At 45.1% G+C, this 23,540-nt stretch overlaps 1 pseudogene across 1 annotated transcript in view; it reads right to left on the reverse strand.

Moving 5' to 3' along the window:
* LOC311150521 (low-density lipoprotein receptor-like) overlaps positions 1-23,540 on the reverse strand; it is a 96,644-nt pseudogene that overhangs the window by 33,252 nt on the left and 39,852 nt on the right. The window contains exons 4-6 of the transcript in view: positions 11,134-11,529; positions 8,025-8,147; positions 7,279-7,512 (exon numbers count right to left, since the gene is read on the reverse strand). The product of the transcript in view is annotated as a low-density lipoprotein receptor-like (transcript). The remainder of the gene's footprint in view (positions 1-7,278; positions 7,513-8,024; positions 8,148-11,133; positions 11,530-23,540) is intronic.

Below are 23,540 nucleotides of genomic sequence, written 5' to 3' on the forward strand. Positions count from 1 at the left end.
AAACGTTTTCCGGTGCGTGTCGAAATGAACACAACCATGATAGTAACTGAAAGAGTGGCCCAATTCCATTTCTCATTCTCCGTTCAGTCGCTCACCCCACTTGCTCAGTTCCACTCCATGGAATCTCCATCGAGTTCCGAAGGCGTCAACACCGTCCTATTGAGTGCCCTTCAATAATTTGTTTTCAAGCTTCTCAGCATCTCTGATCCTCCACAATGCCCAGCTTTCTCCTCTCCTCTTCGGTAACACCCTATCAAATAGCGGCCAGTCAAGTTACGCTCACATGTTCACTCACTGTTTTGAAGTGGGACTGAGTGAGAGAAGGAAGCGAGTGAATGAAAGCAGAGAAAGTGAATTAAGATTGAACACAATGAAGACTAATTTATCCCCAATTAAACAATCAAGGATGGCTGAAAAATGCTTTCCACCAATCACGGTAGATCAGTGAATAACAGCGTACCCCAGCAGTTCCCAAACTAGGGGTCGCGTGAAATGAAAATGGGGTCGCGGGAGAATTCCCAAAATCCTTATGAAAATAAATATACTGTATATACAAAAATATATACAGTAGATACACTACATGACCAAAAGTATGAACATCTCATTCCAAAATCATGGGCATTAATATGGAGTTGGTCCCCCCTTTGCTGCTATAACAGCCTCCACTCTTCTGGGAAGGTTTTCCACTAGATGTTGGAACATTGCTGCGGGGACTTGCGTCCATTCAGCCACTAGAGCATTAGTGAGGTCAGGCACTGATGTTGGGAGATTAGGCCTGGCTCGCAGTTGGCATTCCAATTAATCCCAAAGGTGTTCGATGGTGTTGAGGTCAGGGCTCTGTGCAGGCCAGTTAAGTTCTTCCACACTGATCTCGACAAACCATTTCTGTATGGACCTCGCTTTGTGCATGGGGGCATTGTCATGCTGAAACAGGAAAGGGCCTTCCCCAAACTGTTGCCACAAAGTTGGATGCACAGAATCGTCTAGAATGTCATTGTATGCTGTAGCGTTAAGATTTCCCTTCACTGGAACTAAGGGGCCTAGCCCGAACCATGAAAAACAGCCCTAGAACATTATTCCTCCTCCACCAAACTTTACAGCTGGCACTATGTATTCGGGCAGGTAGCGGCATCCGCCAAACCCAGATTCATCCGTTGGACTGCCAGATGGTGAAGCAAGATTCATCACTCCAGAGAATGCATTTCTACTGCTCCAGAGTCCAATGGCGGCAAGCTTTACACCATTCCAGCCGACGCTTAGCATTGAGCATGGTGATCTTAGGCTTGTGTGCGGCTGCTCAGCCATGGAAACCCATTTCATGAAGCTCCCGACGAACAGTTATTGTGCTGACGTTGCTTCCAGAGGCAGTTTGGAACTCGGTAGTGAGTGCTGCAACCGAGGACAGGCGATTTTTACTCTCCACGCGCTTCAGCACTTGGTGGTCCCGTGCTGTGAACTTGTGTGGCCTACCACTTCGCGGCTGAGCCGTTGTTGCTCCTAGACGTTTCCACTTCACAATAACAGCACTTACAGTTGACTGGGGCAGCTCTAGCAGGGCAGACATTTGATGAACTGACTTGTTGGAAAGGTGGCATCCTATGACGGTGCCATGTTGAAAGTCACTGAGCTCTTCAGTAAGGCCTTTCTACTGCCAATGTCTATTGAGATTGCATGGCTGTGTGCTTGATTTTATACACCTGTCAGCAACGGGTGTGGCTGAAATAACCAAATCCACTAATTTGAAGGGGTGTCCACATACTTTTGTATATATATAGTGTATTATAATATCGTATTTGTATCTCAAAATCATTGTAATTTGGTTAACCTTAAAAATCGAAATGAAAATTATTCATATCTAAAAGACAACATTTTACCACAGAGCCACGTTAGATCATGGGAAAAGGCTGCACTTGACCGTTGCACTTGAATCATTCCCAGGTGAATGGCTAGGCCTGCTACGCTATGAAACCACACACTATTGCAGAGACTTTAATATTACTGGACACAATTGATATGGTGAAAACAATGTGTGGGGAGGCAAAGGCACAGAAACTCACATCAATACCTTTGTCAGATAACACTGTTAAACAAATAATTTATGCTACTGCTAGCAACCAAGAGGGAACTCTGACTGAACGACTCAAAAACTCCCCAGTTTAGGCTCTCCAAATGGTGAGGGCCTAAATGTCCATGCATTCACTTTTGTTCGCTATACATGTTCGGGGGATGCTATTCACGAGGACATATTGTTCTGTCTCATGATCCCTGAGCATGAAACGGCATAGGGGATGTTCAGTGTGTTGTGAGGTTATACTGACATAAAAACAGATTCCATATGGGATTGAATAGTGGGCTTTGGCACAGATGGGGCTCCAGAGAACTCAGAGATACTGCAGCAGGTAACTTCGATTGTAAACTACATCAAACCACATCCACTGCGCCCACGCCTGTTCCCAAAACTATGTGGAGATATGGGATCAGAGCATGACAATGTTCTATTTCACACAGAGGCTTGGTGGTTATCGAGGGGGAGTGTTGGATAGATTTTTCGCATTGAGAGTGGAACTGCTGTATAAAATAACAGACCTGGTTGACTTTCTGTGTAATGAAAAGAAAAGAATAGAAAACACCATCAGTACTGAAACAGGACCCAAGTGGTAAATATAAAGATCCAGTACACGGGTGATGACTGCTCACCTCCAACGCTTGGAAGAGTACTTTGGGACCTACTTCCCAATCCATTTGACTGTGATCCTGGCTCAGTTGACATGCCACTAGGTGAAATCGAACAGCTGGGCCTCCCGAGTGGCAGTGCTCGAGGCGTCACCAGGCTGTGTCGCAGCCGGCCACGACCGGGAGAGCCATGAGGCGGCGCACAATTGAAGCAGTGCAGCTTGGCGGGGTCGCGTTTCGGAGGACGCATGGCTCTCGACCTTCGCCTCTCCCGAGTCCGTACGGGAGTTGCAGCGATGGGACAAGACTAACTACCAATTGGATATCGAGAAAAAGGGGTACAAAATATATAATAATAATTTTCAACAGCTAATCGAGCAGTCATGTGCTGCAGACAACGCATTCACGGGTCACTACGGAGGAGTTTTGGTTCCTGACTCAAAGGGCATACCCTGCCGTCTCCCTCATTAACGCCACGTTCAAAACAACTGGGAACTCAGAACTGGCAAATGGGAAATCTCTAACTTCCGACTTCAATGCATTTAAGACAATTGGGAACTCGGAAAGAAACAAGCTCCGACTGGGAAAAATCACTTTAAATGGTAATCCAACTTGGAATTCCAACTCAGGCCTCTTTCTAGAGCTCCGACTTTCCGACCTAAAGATCACTGACGTCATGATTTGACCTCGGTCCCAGTTGTTTTGAAAGCACCATAAAACTCATGGTAGGCTACCCTTCGCCGGCTCATATCTGTGTGAAGCTGGATTCAGTGCTCTCGTCTCCATTAAAACCAAATATCGATATAGGTGGCCCCCTGAGAATCTCCGACGCGACATGCATCAAGCCACACCCATCTCATTAGTGGTGGTGAGATAAGAGACATTATGTCAGACTAATTTTCAATTGACTATCATAGACCCTCATTAAAAGTATGTGATGGTGAGTTGAGAAGACAATCAGAAATACTGTTAGAATGTTTTTCAATTGACTGCCATTAGGCCAAATAAAAAAGTAAACATTGGTTGTTAATGACATAATTTCCACCTAATGTGTGTATGCTAAATGACTAAAATGTAAATGTAAATGTAATTAGGGAGGTGACCTCTAAATCATGCCTCTCTATCCATGAGAGCTGGTTTGGAAAGCTGTTACAGTTTTCACACTCAAGTAGCCTCAAAGGACCTTTCTTTCTTTCTTTCTTTCTTTCTTTCTTTCTTTCTTTCTTTCTTTCTTTCTTTCTTTCTTTCTTTCTTTCTTTCTTTCTTTCTTTCTTTCTTTCTTTCTTTCAATATACTTTGTATCCCTCATTTACTCAAGTGTTTCCGTTATTTTGGTAGTTACCTGTATGTACTCACACACACACACACACACACACGTGCACACACTTTCTCCCCCTCTCTCTCTATCCCTTTTACCTCCCACCCTCCCTCGCTCTCTCCTTTTCCCGCTCTCTTTAAAACCTCTAATGCATCGTCGCTCCTCATAAGCTCATCCCGGGGATAAAAGCAGCATCTGCCTGTTTTAGAAAGGCTGCATCATGATACAGCATTCAATCAATACTTGTGGTAATAGGCTTTCATTTCTAATGGAACGGTAAAATATCAAATACATAAAAACACATGCCTGAGTGCACCGAGAAATAAACTCCGGTTTATTTTTGCAGTGTTAAGGTTGAGGGGAGTAAATTGGGCCCATTATCCTGGCTGGTGTGTGTGTGTGTGTGTGCTTCTAAATGTGTGTGTGTGTCGTGTGTGTGTGTGTGTGTGTGTGTGTGTGTGTGTGTGTGTGTGTGTGTGTGTGTGTGTGTGTGTGTGTGTCGTGTCTGTGTATAAATGTTTGTGTGAGTGTATAAGTGTATAAGTGTATGTGTGGTTTACAGCATCTGTCTCTTGGTGTGTCTGCTGTATAAACGTGTGTGTTTTGCTGGGCTGCTCCGCTAAAGGGGAACATCTTGCGAGTGAAGGGTTGAGCGAGTAGAGGGAAGCGTTAGGTGTCTGTGGACACGCTTTTAATGAGCTGAATAAAGGCTGATGAGAAGTCAGAGAGACAGAGAGGGAGGGAGGGAAGGAGAGAGAGAAAGGAGAAGAGAGAGGGGGAGGGGCAGAGAGAGAGAAAGAGAGAGATGGGGCAGGAGAGGGGGAGAGAGGGAGAGGGGGAGGAAGGGAAGAGAAAAATAGGAAGAGAGAGTTAAAAAGAGACGAGACAGACGGAGAGACAGAAAAAAAGAAAGAGGAGAGGAGCTCCCTTTGGGATTTCTGTTTCGGTTTCATACTTTCTCCTTCCTTGCCCTTGCCTCTCTTATATTCTCTCCACCCTCTTCTCACTCCTTTAATCTCACCCTTCCACCTCCCCTTCCTCTCCACCTCCCCTTCCTCTCCACCTCCCCTTCCACTCCACCTCCCCTTCCACTCCACCTCCCCTTCCTCTACACCTCCCCTTCCTCTCCACCTCCCCTTCCTCTCCACCTCCCCTTCCTCTCCACCTCCCCTTCCTATCTCACTCTTCCTGCCTTTTTGCAGCATCGCACATTTTATTTTGTCCCACTCCCCTGCTACCCTGTCTCTAGGGATTTGGAGGTGTGTAGTCTTGAGAAAGCCGTGGCCCAGCAATTTACAGATTTTCCAAATTCGAGCTATGAATCCTATCAGTCTGGTTTTGACCTCACCACAGCACTGAAACCGCCTGTATAAAAGTCACTAATGACTTATTACTTGTTATTACTTATTATTATTACAACGACACTCTCTCTATACTAATACTTCTCAATTTAAGCTCAGCTTTTGATACTATCTACCATCATATTCTCCTCAGGTGCCTAGAGACAAATGTCGGTCTTCAAGGTCAGGCGCACTCTTGGTTTCGCTCCTATCTGTCAGACAGACTCCAATTTGTGCAATTACATCATGAATCCTCGCCCTTAACCAGTGTCAGATTCGGCGTACCTCAAGGGGCGGTTTTGGGACCGTTATTGTTTCATTGTACGTTATCCCTAGGAGATGTAATTTGCAAAAACAAAATTAACTTTCATTGTTATGCTGATGATACTCAACTATATCTGTCAATGAAACCCGGTGACGTCACACAAATATTGCACTTATAGAACCTAAATTCATACAAAACAGAAATTATTATTTTTGCCCCCCAAAAAACAACTCCATTGTTAAAATAGATGGTGCTGTCATTATAGCAAAACAATCTGTCAAAGACCTCGGTCTTACACTTGACTCTGACCTCTCCTTCAACACCCACATAAAGAACATTTCCAGAGCAGCCTTTTTTCATCTAAGAAACGTAGCAAAAATAAGAAACCTACTTTCATTTACCGATGCCGTACTGGCCATGCACACCAGTTGTGGGTAGAAAAGATGAACCAGGAGGATGAACCTAGCTACCACAACTAGGTTTGGGCGATATACCGTTTATACAGTATACCGGTGTATTTCCAAATACAGACAGTATGATTTTCAATATCGTTTTAAAAAATGGGGGTGCGTGCTACACCACTGCTTATAACTAACTATAAGTTAAGTATAACTATAAGAAATCTAAGATGTGTCAAATAAATTATATCCAGCTCAGCTATGCATTTGATTTGCTAACTTGCTAGCTAAGTGGCTAGATGTCAAGATCAAGCTTCAAGCTTCATCCCCTCATGTATCAAGATCCCTGTTGCCTAAATTGTTTTGTGCCCCCCCCCCCCCCCCAAAAAAAAGAAAAATAAACACAAATTGCCCCTTGTGTGCACTTCCGGTAATACCATATACCCTGGTATAGTTCAGAAACGGTATAACGGTATGAAAATATGGATACTGCCCAAACCCTAAGCACAACAAGTCAACCACTTTGGGAGGGCAAGCATGCCAAATAAGTGAAAGTAAGAACTACAACTGAAGCCAAAAAAGCACAGTCAAAGAGGATAATTATTATTCTGTCAAGGAAACTTTATTTTGGAAGAAATAGAGGCATAATAAGACAAAATAAACCTTGGTCAAAAGCAGTGCGCTGTATAGAGAATCGGGTGCCATTTGGGACGCAGGAACTGTCTGTCTCACTGTCTGTAAGTCCTACTACAACCAGGGAAAGTAACAATTAGGCCAGGCGCTACACCACGAGGCACCTGTATTTTATCCTTACCCTGAGAGAGGTGAGATACAGGGAGAGTTACAAAGGGAGAGACAGAAGACAGACACACAGTTTCTTTACCTCTCTCACACACACACACGCACACAAACACACCCACTGTTCACAGATCACTCCAGTCCTCTACTACACGAAAGGTTGAGCCCATTAGGAGCAATGGGTGAGTGGCTATTGAGCAGGGATTGGATGGAAAGTGGCCATAATCCCTTTGAAGAGGACCCTCTCAGTATGTGTGTTTGTGTTTTTATCCTACATGGAACAGACTGAAATACCAGCCCCTTTATGTCATGCCTGAACAGCTTTGGGTATGAGTGCAAACTTGTGGTAATGATATTTGGCAGTCCCGGTCATGTACATAGGCTGACAGTGTGTGGCCTTCAGATTGCAGGCCTGCATAAGACAAAGGCAAAGCAGCTAGCAAGGTACTGCTATGTGTCAGCCTTGCTGTATGGAGAAGAAGGTACATAAGTGTCCTATATCCGCCATCTTTGAGATGTTTGAATCCTTCGACTGTAATGTGATTTGTGGATTCAAAAAAACATATTTAAAATGTGTGTGTGTGCACGCGTCCTTACCACACTCCTTCTTGGGCTCATCGGAGCGGTCCTTGCAGTCCTTGACGTTGTCACACACCTTAGTGCTGTCGATACACTCTCCGTTCTTACACAGGAACTTCAGGGGCCCCTCACACTTAGTGGCTGTTGCAGGAAGAGATGGGGAAATAGTTTTACTACAGACAGGCAGACAGACAGGTAGCCAGGAAGACATACACAGAGAAGCAGTCAGACAGGTACAGACAGACAGACAAAAGGTCAGCCAGACATAAAGCCTGCCAGTCAGGAAGTTGGCCAAACAGCCAGCCAGACAAACAGACACAAGCAGCCAGCCAGACAGATACATAAACAGACAGACAGAGACAGCCAAACAGACAGCCAGCCAGCCAGTCAAACAACCAGACAGACAACCAGCCAAGCAGACGGCCATCCAGACATCCAGCCCGAAATCCAGCCAGCCAACCAGCCACACACACACAACCAGCCAGACATTGTCATCCATCCATCCAGCCAGACATTGTCATCCATCCATCCAGCCAGCCACAGACAGACAGGTGACCGATATCCTGCCTCAAGATGGAGGCCAGAGCAGAGCAGAGTCCACCCCCCACAGTCGCCATTAATTCCCTAGCCCAGACATGAAACTGCCTTCCTACCGTTGACACAGCCTGCCTCGTCACTCTGGTCAGGACAGTCGTGGACCTTGTTACACTGCTTGGTGCCGTGGATACAGGCGCCGTCGCCACACTGGAATTCATCTGGGCGGCACGTCAGCAGAGCTGTAGCACATGGACACACAAACACACACACACACACACACACACACACACACACACACACACAGGATGGAGAGAGAGTTGGATAAACATTGTAACTAGACTACAGGCTTAGAAGAGGAGATCTATAAACAATATACAGTGTTTCCCCTATATTCATTTATATCCATAATGAAAATGTATGCCCTCACTACTACTGTAAGTCGTGCTGGATAAGAGTGTCTGCTAAATGACGTAAATGTAAATTTAGCAGCGGCGGGATCTGATTAAGGCCCACTAATCTAGTGCTGCGCCACCACTAAAACACACTCTCATACAGAGACAGGACGGCTGGGAATGCCTCTCCACATTATTGAATCATACTGTAGATACTGTACCAATAGTGGAATCAGGTAGCTCAGCAGGGTTATGCAACGCAACAACAGAGTTGTGGGTGGCAGTGTTTCTCCTACCATTGTTTAGTCTAGGCGCTCATTTGTCTTTAATTAAAAACGTTGGTTGAAGAGGACCTAGATATAGCGCCCCGCCTGGAAAATAATCTAGCTAGGGGAAACACTGAGTTGTGGGTTTGATTCTTGTCTGTCTGTCTGGCAACATACAGAGAATACAGTGCATACAGTTTACACATACAGTACACTGTACTACTACTGAATGTACTACAAGCAATATGTGTGCTCCATCATAATACAATAACAGTGTAGCTTGAACTCGTTCTGATATGACTTCTTTTTGGATTATGTGTGTATTGTTATTGTATTGCTAGATATTGCTGCACTGTTGGAGCTTGAAACATAAGCGTTTCGCTGCACCTGCGATAACACCTGCAAAACGGTGTCCGCGACCAATAACCTCGCTGTGGCCAAAAGGGACACACGGAGACACAGCGATGGCTCTGGCTTTCTTGTCAAAACTGAAGATCTCATTATTATTCAAAAGCACGGGCCACATAACAATGAATAATATATACGTGTAAGTTACCAGTCACTTTGAATAACGCTATATGACCACCACACCAGTGATAGTGTGGTGGGCCAAAAGTGCCACAGAGACACAGTGATATGACGTTCTACCCAGCCCTGGCTTTCTTGTCAAACCCAAGACCTCGATATTATTCAAGGGCTTTTAAACGCTCAAGGACATTAATGGGTTGCCTAGCAACTAGTGTTGGGCATAGCTGCGTGAAGTAGGGGAGCTGAGGGTCCTGCAGTGCCCCCTGTATTAGCGGACCGATATAGCTGTCTGTAGCGTGGGCACTAGATTTGAAATGATACCATGACTATGAGGTTAAAGTGCCGACTTTCAGCTTTAATTTGAGGGTATTTTAATCCATACTACAGCACTTTTTGTACATAGTCCCTTCGTTTTAGGGGAACAAAAGTATTGGGACAAATTCACTTAAATGTGTATTAAAGTAGTCAAAAGTTTCATATTCCTAGCACGCATTGATTACATCAAGCTTGTGACTCCACAAACTTGTTGGATGCATTTGCTGTTTGTTTTGGTTGCATTTCAGATTCCTTTGTGTCCTATAGAAATGAATGGTAAATAATGTATTGTGTTATTTTAGTGTCACTTTTATTGTAAATAAGAATAGAATATGTTTCTGAACACTTCTACATTAATGTGGATGCTACCATGATTACGGATAGTCCTGAATGAATCGTTAATAATGATGAGTGAGAAAGTTACAGATGCACAAATATCATATACCCCCCCAAAAGAATTGCGAACCTCCCCCAATTTTGTAATCGTGAGAATTTAGCATATCTTGGGGGTATGATCTTTGTGTGTCTATAACTTTCCTCTGTAACTTTCTCACTCATCATTATTAACGATTCATTCAGGACTATCCATAATTTGGAAATGCCTCCTTCTAGCTTGTTTCTGCTCACAAGTTCAGGAGTGGCTGAAAAATCACAACATTCCCTTAAAACGAACCCTACAAATAGCACTGTTGGGCGATTTGCAAAGCCATAGTCAATAAATTAATATAATAATACTCTTAGCAAAAATATTCATCTTTCATTTATAATCTGTGGATACTATTAGAAATGTTCAGAATTCATGCAAGACATCCCAAATATAAAGCACATGGAAATCAAGAGGGTGGTCTGCGGAGATCGATGGGATTGGCTGAGATTAGCTGAGGGCTGGGATTAAAAGGTCATGATCTAAAATCGAAAACACCATATATCATGTATACCATATATGAGTACCTTTTAATGTGTATATCAAACTATATTTCTGTCATGTAATACTGTGTATAAAAGTATAATGTATGTCAAATGTATGAATAATGTATATAAAATAGCTGTAAAAAAACACAAATGTAAAATAATGTAACTTTTGTCCCCCGAAAAGCGTGGCTGGGCCAATAATAATAACAATAAATAAACACAAATGTAAACACGTGACCGCCTGCTTGACAACGTCTTAGCCAGTTGCGCCACCGAAAAGGTATCAATTCGACAGCGCAAGTGGAAACAGTTCAAGCTGGGGAGTGAGGTTACAGTTCCATTCAACTCTGTTACACGTGTCTGTGAAAGTAAGTGTATATGGGCTTTGCTCTGGATCTCAGTGATGTGTAGGTGTATGTACAGGTGCGTTCACACGCCGCTTAGCTTGAGGAGCGGCACAAAGAGGAGCCGTTGCTATGGTTACCCAAACAGGCAGAGCAGGGGGGGCCGGTGAGGAGGAAACGGGAAACGGAGGAAGTTAGCGTGTTTCTGATTTCGGGTTCGGACAGGGCTTGAACGTCGGTCGCGGGTGCGGGTAAGGCTTAAATGTAATGCCCATGAAGGACTATACATAGAATGTAACATTGGTTGTGTGTTGTGTTTGTCTGTTAGCCCAGGGTTTAGAAATGCTTGTGTGAATATGGGATAAGTCTTAGACTGGAGCAATGGGATAGCCCGGGGCTAAGAATCATTCTGTGTAAAAAGGCCTAATATGTATCTAAGAGAGAGAAAAAACACTTCCATTCACTTACGACAATCCGCCTCGTCTGACTTATCCTTGCAGTCCGGATCCCCGTCACATTTCCACGCCAGCCTCACACACTCCCCGTTGGCGCACCGAAACTCCTCCACCGTACAGTTCACCCTGCGTCGCGGTTGCGACCCTTCACCCCCACAACGCTCCGGCCACTCGTCAGAGCCGTCGGGGCAGTCGGGGTCGCCGTCACAGCTCCACATGACGGGTACGCACTCTGAGGTGTTGCAGCGGAACTCGTGCGGACCGCAGGTGGTCGTTGGCGAGTTGCGGGAGGAGCATTTTAGTTCGTCAGAGCCGTCGTCGCAGTCGTCATCGCCATCGCACACGTAGATGGGTGCCAGGCACTTGCGGTTGGCGCACTGGAATTTGCTTTTCGGGCAGGACTTGGCATCTAGGTGAGAAGAGGGGAGGGGGATAGGGAGAGAGAGGTCAGCTAGAGTGAGATAATCAACTGCTGATGGAGATATAAGACACACACCAAAACATAAATACCAAACACACACACACACACACACACACACACACACCTCCGCTCCATGGTAGATCTCCATCTCTCCATCTCTCTCACAGTCAAGTGTCAGACAATTACAGACATCCCATCGCTCCTACCATCTCTGGCTGTGTCCCAAATGACATCCTATTCCTTATGTAGTGCACTACTTTTAACCGGAGCCCTATGGGCCCTTGTCAAAAGTAGTGCAGTACATAGGGAAAACGGTGCCATTTGGGACACACATTTTTATCTCTGAAAACTCACTGAGAGCGGAGCTTTGATATTCATATAGACTACAGGGAGTTTCTCACTGCAGCTGCTGTCGCCCTGGGCTTACTCTTTGGGGGGTTTAGGTCTGGGCTATGTTCATTAGGGCCCATCGTAGCAAAACTCTGTGCAACAGAAAATGAAAACGAGCCATTCTTATTGAACAAGGTCAGAAAATACCTCCCTGTTTCACTTCAGTTTGGATAATTTTTTCCCGATTCGTGCCTAATGAACACGACTCTGGGTTGCTATCTTAAGCATTCTGTTATGTGTGACAAATGACAGGGTAAAAAACAAAACAGCATGCAAATAGAATGTCATTCGTTAAATTTAGGATCTTACTGACTCATTTCCACCCACAGAGTTGAAACAGTGTGTGTGTGTGTGTGTGTATGTGCGTGTGCCCGCCCACTGGTACATCTGTAAATCACCGTTGTTTCCACGTTATTGCAATGGTACACAACTGGTACATTGTATCAATGTCGATAACAAATTGGATCTCCAAGTCACCGACCTACAGCATTTTTTAAATCTAGCCTTTAACCAAGCTTTTAGAGGCATGGCTTCAACGTTTAGTTAACCCCACATTGAATGAATGTTGATTCACAACTGTATCTCAACCATTAACACTAGAACTGCTAAAGCAGTCATTTTGACTGCTCATTAATTAATTTATTTTATTACTCAGCCATTTTTTAAAGTCATGCCCCACTCCGTCCTTGACTTTTTCTAAATAAGTCTATATAACACATTGCCATTGTTAGTATCTTAATATCACAAACAGAACTGGAGTTATAACCAGTTTTAGGAGGGCATGTCATTATTTGAATGGTTTTTCCCCATTGCCCCTCCTTCTCCCGACAGTAGGGCCTGCTCCGCTCCTTCTCCCAACATTGGAAGGTGCAGTGGCCAGTTGATAATCACCCTAATAATTGCCTCGAAACTGAACCTAAACTATACCGAAACTAATTTCACACATGCAACAACAGATTAAATAAATTAAGTAAAGTATGATGGGAAAGGGAGAGAATGGGTGAGTTGATGAGCGAGGGGAAGCGAACAATGCATAATTATGTAATCACCAATTGTGAATGAAGAACAGAGGGCCATTCTATTGTATTGATCGATTCTAATCATAACCTCAAAATGATATGTACCCTATATCAGTCCACCAAATCCAAGCAGTCTTATCAGTCTACTCTGGCCTACTTGGAGTACACAGTGGGAGAGTCTGTAATGTACAATGGCAAGAAGACCAAGAGGAATGGATGCACATGCTGCGTTAGCGCTGCTACAAGATCTGAATGAAAACGACTCAGATGGTGGGGAAGAATCATGACATCTGATTGTTCTTCTCATTCTGAGCCTCAGCCTGAACCTACACCTCTGAGGCCTAAGCGCAAAAAAAGCTAGAACGGTACGCACTGAGCAGGTGCCAGCGCAACCACCGAATGAAACGAGAGATAGGAGAAGAGGAAGGGTCGGCGCCGATTCGGAAAAGATCCACATCGGGCAGCAGGTGAGAAATGTCACCATGGACAATTTCTTCACTTCACTGTCATTGGCGAACAAGTACTGCAAAGAAAACAAGCCTAGTCGGCACCATGAACAAAGTGAGACGGGAGAACCCTCCCTCTGCGCAAAATAAGGCACCTGCACAGCCGTCGTACTCCACAACGGTGCTAAAGAACGACAAGACGACACAAACACTATACCAATGCAAGGCAAGAAAGTACGTTTCTGTCATGAGCACCATGCATCCGACAGTTGCCATCGACTGGGACACAATGAAGAGTTAACGGATCCTATTACGCACTACAAACAAACAAAAGGTATGTCAATATTACATAATAGATACACTTATGCAATGCATTATGCTCTTCTGTAGAACACGTGTTGTTTTTCCTATGGGAAAAGAATCCTAATGTTTTCTACTATATTCTGTTCCATAGGTTGGGGAGGATGTTTTGGATCAGATGGCATGGCTGTACTCTGTGAAAGGAGACACCCGCTGCTGGCCTGTTGCTGTGTTCTACAACATGCCTGACTTGGGCTGCTATCAACGCAGTGCATCAACAACACCATGCCCAGGAGAGACGTCATCATGAGTCTGGCATACTGGCTACATGAGAGACATATGAGGGCCAAGGCAGCAGCAAAGATTCCATGCGAGCCAAATTGCGCATAGCTCCCAGGGAAAAGAAAGTGACTGGTGGCCATCTGCACAAAGAACAGAACCCAAGACACCGGTGTCACCTGCAAGCGACGTGTTTGACAGCTAAATGAAATCCGACTGATGCCATTGTGTGAAAACAGACAATTTAAGCACGAGCTGACAATAATTGACTATTTTTGACTGCTGTCATATTGACACTTAAATTCATTATAATGCCCTTACTGCTTTTGTGCTGATTTCCACTATTTATCAAGCACACTTGGCGCTTATGATGTTTGGGCTACTGTTTTCATCATTTGACCGTGCGTTTTGACAACCATGCGTCTTTGTGGTTGGGGTATTTTGTAAGAAATAAAAAACGTTATAAAAAGAAGCTGTTACCGTGTACCAACACATATGCTTTCTGTTTCATAGTTGTAACAAAGGCAATATAATGTATTGACCAGTTGAATTGGTGTTTTTTGTGTTTTTACATATAGCCTACAGTAACAAACTAATGAAAACGCTATTTTGTTATTTGAAATAAAAGAAAAATGATATTCTAATGTTACCTAACACCTTCATGAACACAACCAAACGATTATTTTAGCGATAGCATATACGAAATGTATTAATGACACTGTTAGAATGTTGAAGTCAGAATGACTGCTTGTTAGCTTAAAGGGGCGTCCCTCGAGGCCCAGCGGTTCTAGTGTTAGACATTGAAATGACATCTGTGCCCATTGGGTTAAGTCTGGTTAAGGGCCTACAAAACCATTAGCGGAGGAGCATAAAACAGAAGAATAGGCAACTACTTTATTATGCATTTATAGACAACCTTAGTGATACTGGCAAGAGATTTCATCGGGTTATTCCCACAAGCCAACTCAGATGTGCGAGTGCAGTTTTTTTTCCTCGCGCATTTATTGACTGAAAATCATTACAGTACATTACGTGCTTTTCCAGAGTAGGCTTACCAGACCATACCAGTAGCTAAAGAAGAGAGAATCAAAGAGAGACTTATATTCTAATCCCCACTTATTATCAAGCTGAATGCTGTAAATTAGCCCCCTCTGGCAGAATGTGGGAGCAGAGCATCACGATCATCCTGCTTATTATACCCATATGTCCAATTCACCATTACACACACACACACACACGCGCAGATACACACCCGCACACACACCCACCCACCCACCCACACTGCTTAATTAATTAATTTAGCTAAGGCCACAAATGAGGATTATCACATCCTAAACTATACCCGCTGCACCACTGATAGAAACAGAACATAAAATAATGTTTTTGGATTCGGCTGAGCTGTAGGCTTCATCTAATCTTCATCAATATTAAACCACAGTGTTCCATTTGAATCTGCCGTGTCTTATCAGTACAAACACACACGCGTGCGTGCGTGAGCACACACACACACACAACCCACCATGCGCAACCTATCCCCACTTATCGACTAATCTGCAGTTAAATTATTAAGGAGACTCGATAAACATGCATGTTACACATGGGGAGGCCCATTAGTGAAATACATGAGCATTTCCTGCTACATCAGTAGAGACATTAATTTCAGTTGGGGCCTGTGGTAAAAGCATTTAAAGACTTCTGATAGACTTCACTTGGCTTTTGCCTACAGGCTCCGTGTAACTTTAATTCCTGTACATGTTCTTGACTTTGAAGGATGATGATCCAATCGGAACGTGACATCATCCCCAGCCAGCCAAACATGAAGGGCGTGGCTGTGGTGTGACACAGTTCTCTCTCTCTGATTGGACGAGGAGCCGCAGTGATGGGGGAGACGGTTGCCTCCATCCATCCATCCCCCTATCCCTACCCACATCAATCAATGTCACAAGGTTATGCGACGTTTGACTCTCACAGATAGTATTCATAGATACTACAACCCTAAGGACCATCGCCACACTATTATTCATAGAAATACTAACTCCCTAAGGACCATAGAGCACAGTGCTACCGTTCGAAGCCTCCATAGACCTTCTCTACAGGAAGGTCACGTTACATCCCCAATGGCAACCTATTTCCTTATGGGCCCTGTTCAAAACTAGTGCACTATATAGAGAATAGGATGCCATTTGCGACACACCCCACATCTCAGGCAGTTTAGACAGGCCGCCCTTCTCCACTGGGGAACGACTCAACAGATGACCTTTCTACTAATGCCACAGACACATTTACACAGCAAACAGTGTGATAATGGAGAGGGAGAAGAGGGGAGAGGAGGATGACAATGAAGGGGGAGATTGAGAGAGAAAGAGAGATAATAGACGAGAGGGGAGAGAGATAATACAAGAGAAAGAAGACAGGTGGGGGAGAGAAAGAGAGAGAGACAGAGAGAGAGAGAGTGAGAGACAGAGAGAGAGAGACAGAGAGAGAGAGAGAGAGAGAGAGAGAGAGAGAGAGAGAGAGAGAGAAAGAGAGAGAGTGAGAGACAGAGAGTGAGAGACAGATAGACAGAGAGAGAGAGAGAGAGAGAGAGAGAGAGACAGAGAGAGAGAGAGAGAGACAGAGAGAGAGGATTTAGAATACATGAGAGGAAGAGAGAGGAAAGAGTGGAGGATTGTTTATTTCATAGTGATGTCAGTATTATTATGACCACATGTACAACTTGCTACCAGGAGTATGATGGATGGAGTGAGAGATAGAGGAGAGAGACAGAGGAGAGAGAAAGAGAGGAAATAGAGGGGTTTTTTCAGCCTCGTGATTTGTTTGGAGAGTCGTCTGTCTGAAGAGGACCCTCCGTCATAAATCCCACACCCTAATCACTGCTGTTGTCTGGGATTCAGAGACTATGTGACTGTGTACTGTAGGGTTGCAACAAAAAAAAACACGTTCCCAAAATTCCCCGGTTTCCCAGACATCCTGGTTGATAAATTCCTGGTTCAAGATGGAATAAGCAGGAATTGGAACAAACTGTTAAAGTTACTAGAATTTTGCAACTGTACATTTATGTAACACTAAGTCAGATAAATTGGCTAAACTAACTCCTAGATACGATCTGGGACAATGCTAGAAGCAAACAGGATTGTTGAGATAAAAAAAGCATACTACATAAAAGGCAGAAAAGAGACATATCCCAGACATACTGTAGGTCCCTTATGACTGATCCCAGATCTGTTTGTGCTGTCTCGCCAAGTTACAATGACCTTAGGAGTACAGCACGAACAGATCTGGGACCAGACATAAGGGAACTTGTAAAACTTAAATTGTCTTTCGTTCCAGGAGCTTCACCAGTGGGACATACACTACATAACCAAAAAGGGGTCGTGGGAGAATTTCTCAAATCCTTATAAAAATAAATATATAGTCCCATCAAATCAGACAGCCTGGCCCACCTGTGGTCACCTCAGACTCTTAGGTCAATATCAGCGACTGTTTGGGTGAAGAAATACTGAAAGCATCTCTTATCCCCGATATCCACGCGCGGTGGATACTGGTCGGGTGAGGTTGTGTTTCTCTAGCGGGAGGTAAGCTTGGCTTCTTATATGGTGTCGAGTAAAGCTTAAACCATGTATTTAGATTGTAGGTAGGTATTGTAGTTAGGTATTGTAGGTAGTTTATCTAGGTAGTTATTGTAGGTTATTGTAGGTCATTATTGTAGGTAAGTATTGTATTCGACTGAGCCCGGTGAAGCACGAGGCTAGCTAGCTAGCGGGTAGCTACTGGTAACTATTAGCAACTGTGGATAGTTGTTTCCAATGTTATTTCATGCGTAAGATTCCCTGTAATTATGCCAGCTACCTACCTACCATTCAGCTGTTTTTCTAACCTCATTATCTGAAGCGTTAACGTTAGGTAGTTAGTAGCTACTGTACTCGAAATGTAGCTAGCTTGTTGCTACCTGGATAGCTAACTAAACAATAGCTGAAACGACCTAGCTGTAATATTTGGAGATGCTTTCTCTCCGTTGGGACAGACGCGAACTGGCTGAATCGATTCAGTGGCTAGCTTTGCACTTAACTGGCTAACAGTAGCTACTAGGGGTAAGTTATAACCTACATTTATTTCATGCTGGTAACCAGTCGTTCAAGGGAATTCGGGACATGGGTGACTAGTTAACGTTAGCTTGGCTCTCTCTGTGTGTTTCGTGCCGTGGGAGGATGGGTTGGTTCGTTGGCAGAGAGCAATGGCTAGCTAGTATGCTAACTATTCTAGCTAACTAACTGGCTGAATAAGTTGACAACGTACTCACTCAAACTGTCAAAACTAACCCAAAACTTTACACAACGTTAGACACGGACACGAATGATCTGTTTGGCGTGTTAACACACTGGTGGTTTGTTGTAACCGAGTATTGGTGCTAAACCGTGTTATTGGAGGCTGGCATGCTAGTTGGCTATGGCGTCATAGGATTCGGTGCCCTGGACGGTTTTCACGGAAGAATACTGTACCAAGTTAGCTAGCTGAATAAACTAAGTTAGAGTATATTCCTAGAAAACATTGAACCACTGTAGTTAACAACAATTATAATTTCTAAAGTGGAAGTTGGGAGAGTTATATTTGAGTGTTTCAGTGAAACGTAAGTGAGGGAGGCCCTGCTCTCTCGCTTTCCCAGATGTTTAGTTCATTTCATTCCGATCTCCTTTGCATTATTGTAGCCTTTTTCTGTAGCCTGTCAACTATGTGTCTGTCTATCCCTCTCCTCTCTGCACAGGCCATACAAGCGCTTCACACCGCGTGGCTGCTGCCACTCTAATCTGGTGGTCCCTGCGCGCACGACCCACGTGGAGTTCCAGGTCTCCGGCAGCCTCTGGAACTGCCGTTCTGCGGCCAACAAGGCAGAGTTCATCTCAGCCTATGCTACCCTCCAGTCCCTCGACTTTTTGCAGCTGACGGAAACATGGATTACCACAGAAAACACTGCTACTCCTACTGCTCTACTGGTCAGCGCGGCGGTGGCACAGGAATCCTCATCTCTCCCAAGTGAACATTCTCTCTTTTTCCCCTGACAATTTTGTCTATCTCCTCATTTGAATTGTGACATGCTGTCACTGTCACTAGCCCATTCAAGCTTAACATCCTTGTCATTTATCGCCCTCCAGGTTCCCTTGGAGAGATCATCAATGAGCTTGACGCCTTGATAAGTTCCTTTCTTGAGGATGGCTCACCCCTCACAGTTCTGGGTGACTTTAACCTCCCTATGTCTGCCTTTGACTCATTTCTCTCTGCCTCCTTCTTTCCACTCCTTTCCTCTTTTGACCTCACCCTCTCACCGTCCCCCCACTACTCACAAGGCAGGCAATACGCTTGACCTCATCTTTACTAGATGCTGTTCTTCTACTAATCTTAATCTCACTGCAACTCCCCTCCAAGTCTCCGACCACTACTTTGTATCCTTTTCTCTCTCGCTCTCCTCCAACACTACTCACTCTGCCCCTACTCAGATGGTAATGTGCCGTCGCAACCTTCGCTCTCTCTCTCCCGCTACTCTCTCCTCTTCCATCGTATCATCTCTTCCCTCTGCTAAATCCTTCTCCCTCCGATCTCCTGATTCTGCCTCCTCAACCCTCCTCTCCTCCCTTTCTGCATCTTTTGACTCTCTATGTCCCCTATCCTCCCGGCCGGCTCGGTCCTCCCCTCCTGCTCCGTGGCTTGACGACTCATTGCGAGCTCACAGAAGAGGGCTCCGGGCAGCCAAGCGGAAATGGAGGAAAACTAGACTCCCTGCGGACCTGTCATATTTTCACTCCCTCCTCTCTACATTCTCTTCCTCTGTTTCTGCTGCTAAAGCCACTTTCTACCACTCTAAATTTCAAGCCTCTGCCTCTAACCCTAGGAAGCTCTTTGCCACCTTCTCCTCCCTGCTGAATCCTCCTCCTCCTCCCCTTCCCTCCTCCCTCTCTGTGGATGACTTGGTCAACCATTTTGAAAAGAAGGTTGACGACATCCGATCCTCATTTATTAAGTCAAATGACACCGCTGGTCCTCCTCACACTGCCCTACCCTATGCTTTGACTTCTTTCTCCCCTCTCTCTCCAGATGAAATCTTGCGACTTGTGACAGCCGGCCGCCCAACAACCTGCCCGCTTGACCCTATCCCCTCCTCTCTTCTCCAGACCATTTCCGGAATACTTCTCCCTTACCTCACCTCGCTCATCAACTCATCCTTGACCGCTGGCCATGTCCCTTCCGTCTTCAAGAGAGCGAGAGTTGCACCCCTCCTCAAAAATCCTACACTCGATCCCTCCGATGTCAATAACTACAGACCAGTATCCCTTCTTTCTTTTCTCTCCAAAACTCTTGAGCGTGTCGTCTCTAGCCAACTCTCCTGCTATCTCTCTCAGATTGATCCAAACCAGTCAGGTTTCAAGACTGGTCATTCAACTGAGACTGCTCTTCTCTGTGTCACGGAGGCTCTCCGCACTGCTAAAGCTAACTCTCTCTCCTCTGCTTTTATCCTTCTAGACCTATCCACTGCCTTTGATACTGTGAACCATCAGATCCTCCTCTCCACCCTCTCCGAGTTGGGCATCTCCGGCGCTGCTCACTCTTAGATTGCGTCCTACCTGACAGATCGCTCCTACCAGGTGGCGTGGCGAGAATCTGTCTCCGCACCACGTGCTCTCACCACTGGTGTCCCCCAGGGCTCAGTTCTAGGCCCTCTCCCATTCTCTCCATACACCAAGTCACTTGGCTCTGTCATATCCTCACATGGTCTCTCCTATCATTGCTACGCAGACGACACACAATTAATTTTCTCCTTTCCTCCTTCTGATAACCAGGTGGCGAATCGTATCTCTGCATGTCTGGCAGACATATCAGTGTGGATGTCGGATCACCACCTCAAGCTGAACCTCGGCAAGACAGAGCTGCTCTTCCTCCTGGGGAAGGACTGCCCGCTCCATGATCTCGCCATCACGGTTGACAACTCCATTGTGTCCTCCTCCCAGAGTGCTAAGAACCTTGGTATGACCCTGGACAACACCCTGTCGTTCTCCGCTAACATCAAAGCGGTGACCCGATCCTGCAGGTTCATGCTCTACAACATTCGCAGAGTACGACCCTACCTTACACAGAAAGCGGCAAAGGTCCTAATCCAGGCACTTGTCATCTCCCGTCTGGATTACTGCAACTCGCTGCTGGCTGGGCTCCCTGCCTGTGCCATTAAACCCCTACAACTTATCCAGAACGCGCAGCCCGTCTGGTGTTCAACCTTCCCAAGTTCTCTCATGTCACCCCGCTCCTACGCACACTCCACTGGCTTCCAGTTGAGGCTCGCATCTACTACAAGACCATGGTGCTTGCATACGGAGCTGTGAGGGGAACGGCACCTCCTTACCTTCAGGCTCTGATCAGACCCTACACCCAATCAATCAATCGAACGCTGCTGGCACCCGCCCACCCGAATAGAATCACTACTCTCAACGGGTCTGACCTAGAGTATGTGGACAACTACAAATACCTAGGTGTCTGGTTAGACTGTAAACTCTCCTTCCAGACTCACATTAAGCATCTCCAATCCAAAGTTAAATCTAGAATCGGCTTCCTATTTCGCAACAAAGCCTCCTTCATTCATGCTGCCAAACATGCCCTCGTAAAACTGACTATCCTACGATCCTTGACTTCGGCGATGTCATTTACAAAATAGCCTCCAACACTCTACTCAGCAAATTGGATGTAGTCTATCACAGTGCCATCCGTTTTGTCACCAAAGCCCCATATACTACCCACCACTGTGACCTGTACGCTCTTGTTGGCTGGTCCTCACTACATATTCGTCGCCAAACCCACTGACTCCAGGCCATCTATAAATCACTGCTAGGCAAATCCCCGCCTTATCTTAGCTCATTGGTCACCATAGCAACACCCACCCGTAGTATGCGCTCCAGCAGGTATATCTCACTGGTCATCCCCAAAGCCAACACCTCCTTTGGCCGCAATTCCTTCCAGTTCTCTGATGCCGATGACTGGAACGAATTGCAAACATCTCTGAAGCTGGAGACTCTTATCTCCCTCACTAACTTTAAGCATCAGTTGTCAGAGCACCTTACCGATCACTGCACCTGTACACAGCCCATCTGAAATTAGCCCACCCAACTACCTCATCCCCATATTGTTATTTATTTTGCTCATTTGCACCCCAGTATCTCTATTTGCACATCATCTCTTGCACATCTATCATTCCAGTGTTAATACTAATTGTAATTATTTTGCACTATGGCCTATTTATTGCCTTACCTCCATAACTTGCTACATTTGCACACATTGTATATATATTTTCTGTTGTATTTTTGCCTTTATGTTTTGTTTTACCCCATATGTAACTCTGTGTTGTTGTTTTTATCGCACTGCTTTGCTTTATCTTGGCCAGGTCGTAGTTGTAAATGAGAACTTGTTCTCAACTGGCTTACCTGGTTAAATAAAGGTGATTTTTATTTTTTATTTTATAAAAGAGGGCACTACGTTCATCCACCTCTGGCCTGCTAGCTCCCCTACCTCTACGGAAGCACAGTTCCCGCTCAGCCCAGTCAAAGCTATTCGCTGCTCTGGCACCCCAATGGTGGAACAAGCTCCCCCACGACGCCAGGACAGCGGAGTAACTGACCACCTTCCAGAGACACTTGAAACCCAACCTCTTTAAGGAATACCTGTTATAGTATAAAGTAATCCTTCTTCCCCCACCCCCCATAAAAAAAGAAAAAAAAAAGTGGTTGTCCCACTGGCTATCATAAGTTGAATGCACCAATTTGTTGTTTACGCTGGATAAGAGTGTCTGCTAAATGACGTAAATGTAAATATATAAAAAAATATATACAGTAGATACACTACATGACCAAAAGTATGTGGATACCTGCTCGTTGAACATCTCATTCCAAAATCATGGGTATTCATATGGAGTTAATATGGCATTGTCATACTGAAACAGGAAAGGGCCTTCCCCAAACTGTTGCCACAAAGTTGGAAGCACAGAATCATCTAGAATGTAATTGTATGCTGTAGCGTTAAGATTTCCCTTCACTTGAACTAAGGGCCCTAGGCCAAACCATGAAAAACAGCCCCAAACCAAACTTTACAGTTGGCGCTATGCATTGTGCCGGGTAGCGTTGTCCTGGCATCCGCCAAACCCAGATTCATCCGTCGGACTGCCAGATGGTGAAGCGTGATTCATCACTCCAGAACACGTTTCCACTGCTCCAGAGTTCAATTGTGGCAAGCTTTACACCACTCCAGCCGACGCTTGGCATTGCGCATGGTGATCTTAGGCTTGTGTGCAGCTGCTCGGTCATGGAAACCCATTTCATGAAGCTCTCGACGAACAGTTCTTGTGCTGACGTTGCTTCCAGAGGCAGTTTGGAACTCGGTAGTGAGTGTTGCAACCGAGGACAGACGATTTTTATGCACTATGCGCTTCAGTACTCGCCGGTCCTGTTCTGTGAGCTTGTGTGGCCTACCACGTTGCGGCTGAGCCGTTGTTGCTCCTAGATGTTTCCACATCACAATAACAGCACTTACAGTT

This window comes from Coregonus lavaretus, assembly GCF_964263955.1.
Source record: "Coregonus lavaretus genome assembly, chromosome: 23".
Classification (NCBI taxonomy): domain Eukaryota; kingdom Metazoa; phylum Chordata; class Actinopteri; order Salmoniformes; family Salmonidae; genus Coregonus; species Coregonus lavaretus.